The 16,500-nt window shown below is 46.3% G+C and overlaps 1 protein-coding gene across 2 annotated transcripts in view; it reads left to right on the forward strand.

The window, feature by feature from the left end:
* The window catches only part of LOC138498078 (zinc finger protein 84-like), a 94,983-nt gene that overhangs the window by 69,730 nt on the left and 8,753 nt on the right, over positions 1 to 16,500 (forward strand). The gene's annotated exons all lie outside the window — the stretch shown is intronic.

Here is a 16,500-nt window from a genome sequence, read left to right on the forward strand (position 1 = left end):
CTTTGTTGGCATTGGGACCGATCACCACTTGCACTAATAAATGAGCATGAGTCCCTAATCATGAAGAAAGCATAGTGCTTGGTTTAATTGCAGCACCCCAGTTCATGATCATGCTAGGAATGTTCTGGTTAGTGTAGTGCAATCCCACTATAGACTGAACACTGAGGGTGGTGTATTTTTTGTTTTGTCTTTGTTTAGCTGAACATTGAGGTCATATTGACGAACTGGAGAGACTGTCAGTTATTGATTGAAGCAAGTCACATTAAGAATAGGAACATAATTTACTTTACTTTGTTTCGTATAACGTGCCAGCACACCCGAAGGCCTCAGGGTGCACAAAAAACAAAACAAGGCAGGGAGGACAGATATAGAAGACTGTTCTTAGTCAAGGAGGTAGTTCATTGGACTAATCTACTCCACTATTAAAAGACAAGGTTTTGGAAATGCTAAGAGACCACGGTTTGAATTGTATCACTCAGTTTATGGCCGAAGTCAAAGAGCTACTCCAAATTACCATCTTGCGAACTTCTGTGTACCATCCTCAAACCAATGGTCTGGTAGAAAGATTCAATAAGACCCTAGAACTAATTTTACGGAAATTGGTAGACAAGGGCGGGAAAGGCTGGGATCGAATGATCGCATGGGCACTATTTGCAATGACAAACCCCCCCCCCCACACCCCGAGAGCCGAGAGATGTCTTGGGTATGCTCTGGGAAACCTGGGAAGAACTGCCCCCATTCAATCTCTCAAACCGCCATTAGAATGCAAGAACACATGACGTTGGTTGGGGACTTGGTTTGTACTTATATAAAGGCCCAGAGCCAGCAATATGCCAGTTATGATAGAAAAAGTAGATTTAATATAAGACAAAGTACTGGCCCTCTTACCCACCTCAGAAAACAAACTTGTCTCCAAGTGGCACGGACCTTATGAGATAATAGAACAAACAGGAACAGGCACGTATACAATAGCCCAACCAAACAGAAAACAGAAGGTTCCCTTATATCACAAACCTCTTGAAGGAGTGGAAAGAGAATGCCACCTATGCCAAAGTACTAGCCTGCCTGTTTCCTGAAGACATAGATCACTTTGACTTCATTCCTTCCACGTTATCTATCCAACAACGAGAAGATCTAAAAGATGTAGTCATCTCATTTCCTGATGTATTCTCAGAATACCAGGAAGCGTAAAAGGTACATACCATTTATATTCAAACACCTAAAGATAAAGTGGTTCACTTAAAACCCCATTGTCTACCAGAAGCCCTTAAACAGATGGTGATCGAGGAAGTAAACAAAATGTTGAGCCAATATTATTAAGCACTCCTCGTTCATGGTCCTCTATCATGCTGGTCAATAAACATGACAGTTCCTGGAGATTCTGCACATACCTCCATCAGTTTAATGCCATATCGAACTTCGATGCATATCCCATGCCACACATCGATTGCCTAATTGATAACCTCAGAACAGCCTCCTTTCTATCCACCCTAGATTTGACCAAGGGGTACTGGCAGGTTCCTGTATATGGGCCAGATAAGGGAAAAAACTGTGTTCTCAACGCCCCTAGGATTATTTCAGTTTAAAGTCCCCTCTTTTGGACTACAATGTGCACCAGCTGTGTTCTAACGCCTCATGGATAAAATCCTACAGCCCTGTTCTCATTTCTCTGGAGCTTACATTGATGATATTGTCATTTATAGTAAGACTTGGAAGGACCATCTCTTCATCGTTATACCATCGGGAAAGTCTTTGCTTCTTCATAGGGAAATGGGAATGTACAGCCCCAAGGTAAAAGATGTCTTAGATACACCAACTCCCAAGACCAAAAGACACCTTGGAGCTTTCCTTGGGTTGATAGGATATTACCGTACATTTATCCCCATCTTTTCAGACAAAATAGCCCGGCTCACATACTTAAAAATACTGTACCCCCAGAAACTTTATTGGAACGGCAACAATGAAGTATCCTATAACCTCCTAAAGCAAACTCTATGCCAGAACCCACTCCTGAAGGTAGTCTACTTCTCAAAGGAATTTGTGTTACAGATGGATGCCTCCCTCACAGGGTTAGGAGCCACCATGCCCCAAATTTGCGATGGACTTGAACATCCCATACTATATACCAGTGGTAAGTTGTTCCCATGTGAAAAAGATGACTCTGTGGTGGAATTAGGGGCCCCAGCCATCAAGTGGGCCATTATCCATCTTAGGTACTACCCATTGGGAGGAATGTTCACACTTGTTACAGACCACTAACCCCTTGTTTGGATTAGCCAACGCAAAGAGTCGAATCCTCGGGTCGTGCAATGGTTTGTAGATCTACAACCCTATTGTTTCACAGTGGAACACCAGAAGGGAAAAGACCAGGGAAATGTGGATTTTCTTTCCCATTTTCCCCTGTGAACAAATGTGGCTACATCGCATGGAGGAAGGGTATGTGAGAAACCTGACGGTGTCTCCCTAGCTAGTCCCCGGGGATCTGTCATCCAGGTGGCCTAGGACACGGCCATCGCTATTGGATCCAGTTCCTGGTGGTCGACCAGTGAGGGCGGAGCAACTGAATGGGGGCTGGGGGGAGTTGTCGGGGAGTGGGACACCGGATGAGATGCGGTATCCCCCCATTCTTTCAACACCTTTTCCCTATCCTACCACGTAGGATATTCAGAAACACTCCCCCCCCCTTTTTCCGACACAAGCACACACCACAAAAGACAACAGACTAACACTAGAGCAATTTACCTAATTGTTAGGCAGAAACCTGTGCAGTTCCCTCTGGGACCACTGCAAAAGATTTAGGACTACAGGCAGTAGACCCACTTGGTAGCAGTCTGTACCACACAGACTCACTTGGTAGCTGTGGCTGAGCAGTCAGACTTCCCTCAAGAAGAGTTAGGCAGTATACAGAGTATTCACAATAGGTCAAAAGAACACAGTAGAACAATTACACACTGACCAGAGCTTGGTGTAAAAGAGATATAATTATGTATTTAAAACCACATCTAGAAAAACACACAGGCACTAATAGTAAGCAATTCAAAAACACGGTCACTAAAAGATATACACTCCCTTAAAAGAATATTAGTCTCAAGTAAAGCTCCACTTATTTTCAGACAGAGGTGAGCGCTTAACGTAGATGGCACTCTAATAATTCGTTTTTAAAAAGGGAGAAAAAAGCAGAGAATCAAATGTAACAGATCCCAACACTTTTTCACGAACACAACAAGAGAGTAAGGCAAAGTAACACCGTGAATTCAGAGTCAGTAGGCCGGACCCGCTTTAAGAGGATCAAAACGAAAGGTGTCCAAGGTCACACGGTTGCAGTGCACAAAAGTCTTGTAACGGTTCAAAAAGGAGTTGGACCAAAGAAAGGGACCAGTTAGAGGGTCAAGGCAGCCAGCCCAGTCCAGAAGGTTAAGCAGTTATTATTACCTTGTAGCAATCTTTCGAAAGGGAGGCCTGGCGGACACGGTACCTTAAAGTGGTGAGAATACTCCAGCGGGGGCAGTTGTTCCTGGCAGCGGATGCAAGTCGGTGCTTCGTCCGGGGGAAGAGACGATCTTGTCGGGGAGGAAGACAGGAGTCCATTGCACTGCCAGGGAAGAAACCAGCCGCAGAGTTTCTCAGGTACAAGGAGCCGTCCGTTGGTTCGCGGTCCAGTGGTAAGTGGCTATCCGGCTGCCGAGGTGCTTGGCACGGGCAATTCGACCACAGACCGGTCTGGGGTGCGAAGAGAAGAAGGTAAACTGGTTGTGCCCACCAGTCAAGGGAAGAAGCCTCTCCAGCCGGGAGATCTTCTCTGTCGTCGGGAAGTGGTGAGTCGGTTCCGCAGGGCTCCACCTGTGGTGTCGTCGTGGTAGGTCGGCTCAGCTTCTCCCTCGTCGGATTCTCAGGTCCTGTGGCGACTTCTGAAGTTCCAGTCCCCAAAGCCCTGCTTTTATGCAGCATACCCCCATTCACTCAGCCGAGCTGTCAATCAAACATGCTAAGTGGTGAGCCGGCCGGCTCACCACTTGGGCCAGTCACACAAGAGTGTGACTTGAGTTACCAGGGTAACTCAGTCCAGGGTGCCTAAACCCCCTCCCACGCCCCTTGTGGTACCCAGACAAAGTGGCACCACTTTTGGAGGCTTCTGTGTAGAAGCCCTCCAAAAAGTGGAACAAAGGACTCGACTTGGGCTGGAGTCACAAAAGAGAACACAAACGCCATTTTAGAATCGAGTCCTGGCAAAAAATACCAACCGGCGAATTAATATTAATTAAATAAACCGGCGGTATGTTCGAGACTATGAGAATTAAATAATTAAAGTGGTAGCCTCGAACAATGGGAAAATCCCATAGGAATATATTTGCGGTTGAATATAAAAAGTAGTATCCACTGCCACCAGCCAAAACTCGATCAGGGGGGACGGAGACGTGCCCTCTTGACTAACAGACCCCCGGGCAATCAAATTGCCCCGACCAGTACGTCCACAATATGATGGTTTGTACAGGTGTCTGCTAATAATTTGGGACTAGTAAAGCCAATGGTGACTTTACATGCCCTGGGAGACAGTAGTCAGTCCCAGGGTATGGAGTCTATGGTGGGGGGGTAACTATGATACCCCTGTATTACTGCACGGAGGGTGCTGTGTAACACACATAGTAAAAACACATGAGACCCTATGGAGTAAAGGACCCCATAGCCCATAAAACACATTAACAGTCAAAGGAATACCATAAATCATGTCCAAGAGTGGGAGAAAAAGAGTCTCACTCTTGGCAGGAGAAAAAAAAACAAACTCCAGAAATCCAGCAAAGCTGCTGGGGGACTCACTAGGTTAGGAAATTCTGCCTAAAGAGAGAATTCTCCCTAACACTCCCCCCCACCCCCCAAGACTAAGGGACAGGAGGATTTAATCCACTCCTGGATGAATCTCATACCTCTAGTCGATGACATACATCCTAGAGAGACCATCAGCATTTTGGTGGTGACACCCTGACCAGTGCTCAATGGTGAAATCAAACCCTTGCAGGCAGATTGACCATCTCGATAGTTTTGGGTTTTCCCCTTTCATTTGCATTAACCATCTCAAGGGTTGGTGGTCAGTTTGAATGACAAAAGTAGAACCATACAAGTATGGCCTACGCTTCTTCAGAGCCCACACAATAGCAAAACACTCTTGTTCAATGGTTGCCCACCTTGTTTCAGGATCCTTCAGTTTTCTACTGATGAAGCAAATGGGGTGCTCCCTACCTTTCCCATCCAGTTGACTGAGGACTGCACCTATTCCTACATTTGAAGCATCTGTTTGCACAACGAAAGTTTGGTGATAGTCAGGAGCTCTGAGTACTGGGGCTTGGCAAAGAGCCTTTTTCAGGGTTTCAAAGGCCTGATTGCATTCCTCATTCCACCTAACCTTTTTAGGGAATTTAGGAGAGGAGATGACATTCAGTGGAGAAGCTATGGACCCATAGTTCTCAATGAAATTCCTGTAGTACCCAGTGAGGCCTAAGAAGGCTCTCACCTGGGTCTGAGTAGTAGGTGTTGTCCAATTTTGCACAGCTTCAATCTTACTGGGCAAAGGCCTGGTTTCTCCACCTCCTACCTCATGTCCAAGGTAGACCACTTTACTCTGTCCAATCTGGCATTTACTTGCCTTTATGGTCAGATTGGCCTTTCCAAGACCCTGCAAAACATATCTCAGGTGGTCCACATGTTCTTCCCAGGAATTGCTGAACACTGCTATGTCATCCAAGTATGCCATGCAGAAGTCCTCCATCCCATTCAGAACCTGGTTTACCATCCTTTGAAAAGTAGCAGGTGCATTTTTCAATCCAAAAGGCATAACCTTAAACTGGTATAAGCCAACTGGGGTAGAAAATGCAGTTTTCTCCTTGGCATGGTCTGTCAGGGCTATTTGCCAATAACCTGACATCAAGTCAAATGTGCTGAGGAACTTGGCTGCACCAAGTCTATCCACCAACTCATCTGTCCTTGGCAAAGGGTGGGCATCAGTCTTAGTGACTGCATTAAGAGCTCTGTAATCCACACAGAATCTAAGTTCTTTAGATCCTGCCTTTGGTACTAACACAACTGGGCTAGACCATGGACTAGTAGAGGGCTCTATTACCCCGAGATCAAGCATCTTGTTGACCTCACCTTTGTGGGTTATTACATTTTCTGACATTCGATATCCTCTGCTTTTGACTGGCAGACAGTCGCCAGTGAGTATGTCATGCTGTCCCCAAGGGGTCAAGCCTGGTGAAAGTGAGAACAGAGAGGCAAACTGATTTAACATAGACTTGCACTCTTCCTGTTGCTCAGGTGTCAGATTTGAAGAGAGATTTACTCCTTCAATCTTTTCGTCTAAAGGTAAGCCTCTGAGGAGATCAGGAAGAGCTTCACTCTCTTCTTCTTCCTCTGATGATGCTAGAAGCAAAGCTCCTACATCAGGTCTGGAGACATACGCTTTTAGTCTGTTGGTGTGGAAGACGGTTGGAGCCTCCTTGGGATTGCCCAAGTCCACCAGATAGTTGACCTCTCCAAGTTTACCCACAACTTTGAAGGGTCCCATCCATTTGTCTTGCAAGGCCCTCTGCCTTGTGGGGATCATAACGAGAACTAGCTGGTCCTGAGTAAACTCAACCATGTTAGACTTTTGGTCATGCCAGTGCTTGACCAATGCTTGTCCAGCTTTCAAGTTATCGCTTGCTTCCGTCATCATGTGCGACATTCTCCTCCGGAGACCTATCACGTAGTCAGTCACTCTGACTGGCTTGGAGGAAGGAGCACTCTCCATCCTCTCCTTGATCAGGGCCAATGGACCTCTGACCGGATGACCATAAAGAAGTTCAAAGGGAGAATAACCTACTCCCTCCTGAGGGACTTCTCTATAAGCAAAGAGAAGGCATGGCAGTAGAAGGTCCCACTTTCTTTTAAGGGGGTCCTCTAAAGCACCTATCATGCTCTTCGTGGTTCTGTTGAACCTTTCAACCAGCCCATTTGTCTGTGGGTGGTATGTGGTTGAGAACTTGTAAGTAACTCTGCAGGTTTTCCACATGGCTTTCATGTAGTGGGACATAAAATTCGACCCCCTGTCAGACATTACTTCCTTAGGAAACCTAACCCTGGTAAAAATACCAAGGAGGGCCTTAGCCACAGCCGGAGCTGTAACAGTCCTCATAGGAATTTCCTCAGGGTACCTAGTAGCATGGTCTACAACAACAAGGATAAACCTGTTGCCTGAGGAAGTTGGAGGATCAAGGGGACCAACTATGTCAATCCCTACTCTCTCAAATGGGACTCCCACTACAGGGAGAGGCACTAAAGGTGCCACATTCTTGGCGCCAACCTTACCAGAAGTCTGGCAGGTGTGGCAGCTCCTTCAGTATTTATCTACTTCAGCCCCCATCTTTGGCCAATACAAGTAGTTAGAGCCTTTCTTTAGTCTTCTTGAAACTCAAGTGACCAGCCAAAGGAATCTTATGGGCTAACTGCAATAACTGAGGTCTGTTCTCTTGGGGTACTACAAGTCGTTTGTTGTCCCCAGGTGCAGACTCTGTTGGTTCACTGTAGAAGAGGTCATCTTGCCAGTGCAACCTATACTTCCCAGGCTCTTGCCCTTCAGCCTGAGCATCTGCCTGGTAGCGAAGACCTTCCAGAGTTGGACATTCTCTCTGTCCCTTACTTAAGTCTGCCCCGTTGGGTCCACCTTCTGCCAGTAAAGACTGCAGCTCAGGATGGTCAACAGGATCCAGATCTCCAATGAGTTCCTGGCCTTCCACTAGCTCTTCTTCAGAGTCTAGTTCAACCACACAGGGTTGTACCTCCCTCTCAGCCTCAGCTGGAGGGGGAGTTACTGGTGTAACTTTGGACAACCTAGGGGAAGTCCTTGTTGGCTGCACTGGAGTGCTGTCTGTGAGGTTCTTTTTAGAAGTTGTAGGTTTCCCTTTTTCTTCTATTTTCTCAGAGACAGCAGCTGACATCTCCAGTGGAGCAGGAGTGATCTCTTTCTTCATCATCTCCTTGGGAGTACCTCTCATGGTTCTCTCCCTTGCAGGTCTGGTGAGCTCCTGTAACCTTTTACTAGGAGGTCTTACACCCATATACCCTGAAGCTCTGCTTTTCGACTGCTCAGCATGCATCCTAACTGTTTGAACACCACCCCATCTGTGCCCCCTTGTGACTGTCTTTTTTAATATAATGGTTTTGTAGCTGTAATGTAATGTGTGACACTACTCCAAGAGTTTTCAAGTCATTACCCAGCAGAACCCTTCCTGGCACCTCACTTTGTATGCTGACAGGTGTCTTCACAGTAATGTCATTACACTGGATGAGAACTAGTAATTGGGGAAGCATCTGCACCGGCCCTCCAGCTAACTTGGTGAGGCGTTTGGGTGCCTTAGCAACATCCTCAGCCTGAAAAAATGATTTGTCCACCACAGTTATGCTGGCCCCAGTGTCCCTGATGGCAGGAGTCTCCTGACCATTCACCTGGACACTGTCCTTATAATACTCTTTAGTATAATCTGGGATAGAATTATAGACATCTAAGTTCTGTTGTTCCCACAGACCCAGAGACACTAAAGAAACACTGGCTGAGACTCCAATGGGTTCATCAGCCAGTAATAGAAAGTTTCCACTTGCCATTTGTACTTCCTCCTCTGGAGCGAAGGCTAAGGAGACAAGCTGGACCCCTGGAGGGTTACCCTTACATCTGGGATCTCCTTTCACATGGTCAGTAGAGCCACAAACAAAGCATTTACCAAATGCTTTTTGAAATGGTGGCTTGTTCTGACCTCCTTCTGGTTTGGCACCAGGAGGTACACTAGCCTGATTTGGTTTCTCTGGTGGCTTACCGTTTTGGTTCTGTTTAGGGCCCTCTTTGGAATTGGAATTATTAGAGTTCTCTTTGCAGTCCTTTTTCGGCTGTTTTCCCTCATCCTTTTTCTGAGTTGCCCCAGAATCCTTGTGAGTGGCCCTGTGAGCAACCCACAAGTCAGCAGCCTTAGCTAACTTCCTGGAATCTAATTCCTTTGAATCAGCCAAGTGCTGTCTGAGCTCAGGAGAGCAGGCATCATAAATTGACTCCAACGTTACAAGATTCTTCATTCCTTCATAAGTGTTAACTCTGTAACCCTTAATCCATCCCTCTAAGTTTTTCAAACTTTCACTCACCCAGGTAGCCCAGGGGGTACCATCATGCTTTTTGAGGGTCCTAAACCTCTTAAGGTACTGGGAAGGGGTCTTCCCAAATCTAGCTATCAAAGCTAGTTTCACACATTCATAATCCTTCTTATCCACCTCCCCCAACTCCATTACCACATCCGTTGCAACAGGGGGAAGCCTAGAGAACAACCAGGAAGTAACTCATTCCCTGTGATGTCCTGGAGCCCATGATTATATTCAAACATGTTCAACCAATCCAACACATCCAACTTAGGTTCATACATACCCACTAATTCCTTAGGCATCCGGGGTCTTTTGGGACTGGAACTCCTAGAAGAACCAGAGGAGAGAGAAGCATTTTCCACAGACAACTTTTTCATTTCTAGTTCATGATGAAGCTCTATTTCTCTGAGTCTTAACTCAGCTTGCTTCTGCTCAGCCTGGGCATTCATTCTTCTGAACTCTAGCTCTTGGTTTCTTTCAGATTGAGCAACAAAACGTTTGTACTCTAATTCAAGCTTCATTTTTTCAAGTTCAAAATAAGCAGGGTTACATGTAGGACCTGGTATAGGCCCAGTAGGTACAATAGGTAAGGCAGACAGAGGCTCAGAGTGGCTAACTTCATTAGGTTCACTTTCCTCTTCTGACTCATTATCAAGACTTTGATTCAGATCAATACCATCATTGTTTTCTACATTTGCTGGGGGGGGGAAGTAGATTCCTCTGTTCCACCCAGACTTTGGTTTTCTAACAATCTTTCTATAAGTTCCATTTTCCTGCCCTTCTAAGAGAGATTCTTATGTCTACACAATACTTTCATGCAATCAGCAGTTTTGGCAGACAATGATTCTAGGGTATAACTCTCCATAGCAGACATAGTAGAAAATCAGCTTTTTAGTGCTAAGCTCTGTGGTTAGTTGTCCTAAAGTGTTCAATACAAATCCCACCTCTGTACACCAGTGTTAGGCAGAAACCTGTGCAGTTCCCTCTGGGACCACTGCAAAATATTTAGGACTACAGATGTTTGGCAGTAAACACACTTGGTATCATTCTGTACCACACAGATTCACTTGGTAACTGTGGCTGAGCAGTCAGACTTCCCTCAAGAAGAGTTAGGCAGTATACAGAGTATTCACAATAGGTCAAAAGAACACAGTAGAACAAGTACACACTGACCAGAGCTTGGTGTAAAAGAGATATAATTATTTATTTAAAACCACATCTAGAAAAACACACAGGCACTAATAGTAAGCAATTCAAAAACACGGTCACTAAAAGATATACACTCCCTTAAAAGAATATTTAGACAAGTCTAAGTAAAGCCCCACTTATTTTCAGACAGCGGTGAGTGCTTAACGTAGATGGCACTCTAATATTCGTTTTTAAAAAGGGAAAGAAAAGCAGAGAATCAAATGTAACAGATCCCAACACTTTTTCACGAACACAACAAGAGAGTAAGGCAAAGTAACACCGTGAATTCAGAGTCAGTAGGCCGGACCCGCTTTAAGAGGATCAAAATGAAAGGTGTCCAAGGTCACACGGTTGCAGTGCACAAAAGTCTTGTAACGGTTCAAAAAGGAGTAGGACCAAAGAAAGGGACCAGTTAGAGGGTCAAGGCGGCCAGCCCAGTCCAGAAGGTTAAGGAGTTATTATTACCTTGTAGCAATCTTTAGAAAGGGAGGCCTGGCGGACACGGTACCTTAAAGTGGTGAGAATACTCAAGCGAGGGCAGTTGTTCCTGGCAGCGGGTGCAAGTCGGTGCTTCGTCTGGGGGAAGAGAGGATCGCGTCGGGGAGGAAGACGGGAGTCCGTTGCCCTGCCAGGGAAGAAACCAGCCGCAGAGTTTCTCAGGTACAAGGAGCGGTCCGTTGGTTCGCGGTCCAGTGGTAAGTGGCTATCCGGCTGCCGGGGTGCTTGGCACGGGCAATTCGACCACAGACCGGTCTGGGGTGCGAAGAGAAGAAGGTAAACTGGTTGTGCCCACCAGTCAGGGGAAGAAGCCTCTCCAGCCGGGAGATCGTCTCTGTCGTCGGGAAGTGGTGAGTCGGTTCCGCAGGGCTCCACCGGTGGTGTGGTCATGGTAGGTCGGCTCAGCTTCTCCCTCGTCGGATTCTCATGTCCTGTGGCGACATCTGAAGTTCCAGTCCCCAAAGCCCTGCTTTTATGCAGCATACCCCCATTCACTCAGCCTAGCTGTCAATCAAACATGCTAAGTGGTGAGCCGACTGGCTCACCACTTGGGCCAATCACACAAGAGTGCGACTTGAGTTCCCAAGGTAACTCAGTCCAGGGTGCCTAAACCCCCTCCCACACCCCCTGTGGTACCCAGACAGAGTGGCACCACTTTTGGAGGCTTCTGTGGAGAAGTCCGCCAAAAAGTGGAACAAAGGGCTCGACTTGGGTTGGAGTCACAGAAGAGAACACAAACGCCATTTTAGAATCGAGTCCTGGCAAAAAATACCAACCGTCAAATTAATATTAAATAAATAAACCGACGGTATGTTCAATTCTATGAGAATTAAATAATTAAAGTTGGTAGCCTCGAACAATGGGAAAATCCCATAGGAATATATTTGCGGTTGAATATAAACAGTAGTATCCACTGCCACCAGCCAAAACTCGATCAGGGGGGACAGAGACGTGCACCCTCAACTAACAAACCCCGGGGCAATCGAATTGCCCCGACCAGTACGTCCACAATATGATGGTTTGTACTGGCGTCTGTTAATAATTTGGGACTAGTAAAGCCAATGGTGACTTTACATGCCCTGGGAGACAGTAGTCAGTCCCAGGGTATGGAGTCTATGGTGGGGGGGTCACTATGACACCCCTGTGTTACTGCACGGAGGGTGCTGTGTAACACACATAGTAAACACACATGAGACCCTTTGGAGTAAAGGACCCCATAGCCCATAAAACACATTAACAGTCAAAGGAACACCATAAATCATGTCCAAGAGTGGGAGAAAAAGAGTCTCACTCTTGGCAGGAGAAAAAAAAACAAATTCCAGAAATCCAGCAAAGCTGCTGGGGGACTCACTAGGTTAGGAAATTCAGCCTAAAGAGAGAATTCTCCCTAACACTAATATGTCCCAATATGAGGGTCAGGCAATTGACCAAAACCATGCACACCCAACAGCCCTTCCCCCACCCCCGTGATAAAAGGTGAAGCAAGAGAGCACACTATGAGCAAGGCAAACTGCACAACGAGATGGCTAACCCATCACGGCAATTTAAGAGGAGGCGAAAGGTGGCGAGAACCGAAGGGGCAACAAGGAGAGATGCAACCTTGCCCTTTCTGATCCAGACCCGCGGAACCTCCCTGCAAGGAACTGTAAGACCGTGGACGATAGCTAATGTGTGTAGCAGTAGATGTCAATGGAACACGGAGCATGCCTACGCTGATAAGCAGGACCGAGAGAGACACTTGCTACCATGGTACTGTCCTTGACTCCAGATACCAGAGAAACCAAACAGTTCATCACAGTCAGTGAGTCGAGGGGAGAGCTGATACAAAACTGAACTGTGAGTGAAACTTACAAAGTAGCAAACGAAGGGAAGTTCAAAGAACTGTTTGCTTTAAGGGAAAACCAGTTGCGGAGGGGTCTGGCACCACGTGGGTGTGTACTTGAAACCACTCTGGTGAATTCCCCATTTTGGAACTACCGATACCAGAAGGCCTTAATAGGACCTTCACCAAAAGGTCCAAGTGGTCATACAGGAGTCATACAAAATCGTCTGTACAGTCAAAAGTCTTTGACCAACAAAATAGTGGGAACGAAAAAAGGTCTCTGTGTACTAGGGCATAGTGAACCTGACGGAGGGAGGCTGAAAATTGTCCACAGGAGTTGTTTAAAAAGACCTTGAGACTTGTGAATACAAGAAGACCAAGTGTTGTTGTGAGACGCCGTAGTGAACCCGACGGAGGGAGTTGATTAGGCAAGAAGTGTCTGAGCGCATCAGAGGGGGATCCTAGGGTGAAAAGACATCACCCAAAGACTGGAGAAAGAAAAGGAGAAATCACTCTCCATTAGTCTGGATTCACCAGAGAGGGGAATCGAACCCTAGGGTTATGTGGTGTTTTTGGGACCACCAACCATACTGCCTCTCAGTGGAACACTGGGAAGGACAAGTGCAAGGGAATGTGGACTTCCTCTCCCTGTTCCCCTGTTAAGCATGACTGTCCCCCCTGCATGGGGGAAGGGTATGTGAGAAAGCTGAAGGTACTCATGAGGATAGCTCAGTGGCAACGTGCTCACCTTGGAAGCAAGACGACACAGAGCAACACAGTTTCGATCCCCAGGTCCGCGATTAGAAACCTTATTAAGCGCGTTATAAATAACCTATCATACTCTCTCAAACACTCCCAGGGATTTTCTATTCAGGTGGCCAGGGAATGGCTATCACTTTTGGATCCTTGTCCTGATCCTGGCGGCGGACAAGCGACGGAGGATTATCTGGGTGGAGGTTCCTTGGATAGACTGGGGATAGACTTGACCTACCCTACCTCAACCTTTATGGGTGTTATGCAATCCCAACCCGTACCTCCCCATTGACCCCTACCTAGTACTGAGATGATGATGAAGAAGGGGACTGGAGTAGTGCACACTTCCTATATGAAACTCCACTCTAGTACTGGGCCGAAGAAGAGGACAGGCATCCACTATTGAAGGATAGGCATGTCCCAGAGTTCCAGCCAACAACACACACCAAATCTGTTGGTCATAAATCCTACCTGTGACTCATAAATCAGTGTTCCAATACATGTTTCTAATCTATTTGCCATTATGTTAGCAAATGATTTTCACGTTCACATTCAGTAATGAAATGGGTTTGTACTTCAATTTTTACAATCGCTTCCATCTTTTGGTATCAAAGGTATTATTGCTCCACTCATCGATTGGCATATTTCCCCTTCCTGTATAAAAAGATTGACTAATTTACACAAAATAGGTGCTAAAAGTCTTAAATCTCCTATAAAATTCCAGCGGCAGACCATCCATTCCTGGGGATTTTCCTACGCTAAGTTGTTCAATTGCCAGCAGGATCTCGTTAGCCTCCACTTCCGCTTCCAGACATGCCTTTTCCTCTAATGTTAGCTTAGGGATATCTAAATTTGCAAATAAATCCTCCAACGGAAATACTTCTTCTGTATACAATTTCTCATCGAATCTCTTGAAGCATTTACATATGTCCGTATTTTATAACATACAACCTTGTTCAATCTCAACGCTCTGAATAAGCGGCCTCTCTGCTATCCCATTTATTCTGTTAGCTAGCAACTTTCCACTCTTATCCCCGCATTCCCAGAATTTCTGTCTCGTAAAGAAAATACCTTGTTCTGCTACAACGTCCATTTTACTCAGCAGCATTCTTTGGGTCTGGGCCATCTCCAATCTATCTTCAACATTTAACTTAATGTTGGCATTCTCCTGTATTTTGGTAACCCAAATCTGGATGTTTCTAATTCTGCTGCCCTTTTTTAAATATTGGCATCTTTCCTGCAGCTACGAAATTCCAAACCTGGATGTTTTTTAAATCTGCTTCCCTTGTTCAAATTCCCTGCACCTGATTCATTTGTTGCTGTTAAGCCGCCTGGTGCCTTCTTTCGTGCATTGTGCAGTTCTCTCTCTCCCTCTCCTCTTGGTATGCCTCTAGAGCCCCGGCCCCCCATGGTGCTCTCCATCTCCCCTGTCTATTCTAATTGCTACTCTATTGCCTACCCTCCCTCTCTTATGAAGCCTGGAAGGAAAACGTTTAAGAAAGGTCTCCTGGTCTCTAACCCAGGCCTTCCCATTGCTGGCACCTATGTCCATGTTTCCTCCAGGCAGACTATTACTGACATCCTCTTTGTCGTTCTCTTACTGGACCTATGGACTCCCCATATGGTCTCAGTCCTCTCCCCTTTCTCTTCTTCGATCATTAATGGTGGAACCAGATGGGAAGTGCTTTTGGCTCACTTCTCATCTAAGTGCCAATCTGGTACACATGATAAATGCACAATCATGGTCATGGTCCAAGGCTATCAGCCCAACCTCCTCCTTCTTGACAGGCTCCTCCCATCTTTCAATAACTTCTTCCCTTCTCCTGCCACTCCTCCGTCTGCCACCCTGCTGGCCTCTTCGCCCCCGCCGACGGGTGTACTTCGTCCCTGTACCCCTCCTCGGAAGACCTTTAAATTAAAGGTAGCAACCAGCTTCACTTAGCTACCATCAACTCTTGATCTGCTGTTAAACATTCTTTTGTCATCCGTCAGCTCCTTGACGACTTTGGCCTTGACCTCCTCGCCCTCACTGCACAGTGGTTCAATGCTGTCACTGCTTTGACAGTCTCCTTCCTGAGGGCTACATGATGCTCTCCAAGCCCAGGCCTAACCGGTCGGGTGGCGGAAGGCCACTTGTTTCCGTGAATGGGCCTCTGCTTCCATTATACCCACACAATCCTTCTCTTCTTTTGATTGCCTTGTAATCAAGCATTGTGTCACCCCCCACACTTGCCACCATCTACAGGACCCCTGGGCTGGTCTCCCTCTTCCTCTCGGCGTGTGTCAACCTGGCCTCTTCTCTCCTGACCTCTAAGCTTCTCTTCCTCAGAGACATTAATATTCATCTTGATTCTTCTGAAGCGGCCACATTAATCTTCTGCAACCTGACTATGCCCTCACCATTCTTTCATCTGGCCCGACTCACTCAGCCATGCACACCCTGAATGTGCTCATCTCTACGGACATCAATTCTTGGATGTTAGCAGTGATGGGGCAGCATCCCCATTGGTTACTAGGGATGTGATGAAAGCAGTTCTTGGTCACAGCACACAGGGGCGCGCTGAGGTTCATAGATCAGAATCCACAAAAAGGGGTCTTGTTGTGGGAGCTTTGGTAAGTAACAGACCCATTTACACCCACTCCTTAACAGTAAAACCAAGTGTGTACCACCTCATGAAAACTACACTGTGGTATTTTGAACAGGGATAAAGACGTGGGATCCTTCTGGCCAATTAAATTTAATACCTGGCAATGGGACATTTATTTGAACAATTAGGAAGGCAAATGGGATGATATTTTGGAGTCTTTCATAAGCTTTATTCTTTTGGTCTCTGACACAAACTCAAAACCATCCCTCATCTCCAGAAAAACAAGCTTATCAAGGTTTAAAGTCAATGTTTAAAGTCAATGTTTGAATGTAGTGGCAGCACGGCCTGTGCTGTTCTCACCAGGGGAAGAGATTGTTGCCTTCCCTTTAAATCACAATCCCAGTCTCCTCGATGGTGCTGTTGGTTACATTATTCATGTTTTGGCCAATACACAAGTCATCAGTTATTACACAGTTATTACACAGTGGACTGGTCAAG

This window comes from Ambystoma mexicanum, chromosome 5q (assembly GCF_040938575.1).
Source record: "Ambystoma mexicanum isolate Mex_15411 chromosome 5q, UKY_AmexF1_1, whole genome shotgun sequence".
NCBI lineage: Eukaryota > Metazoa > Chordata > Amphibia > Caudata > Ambystomatidae > Ambystoma > Ambystoma mexicanum.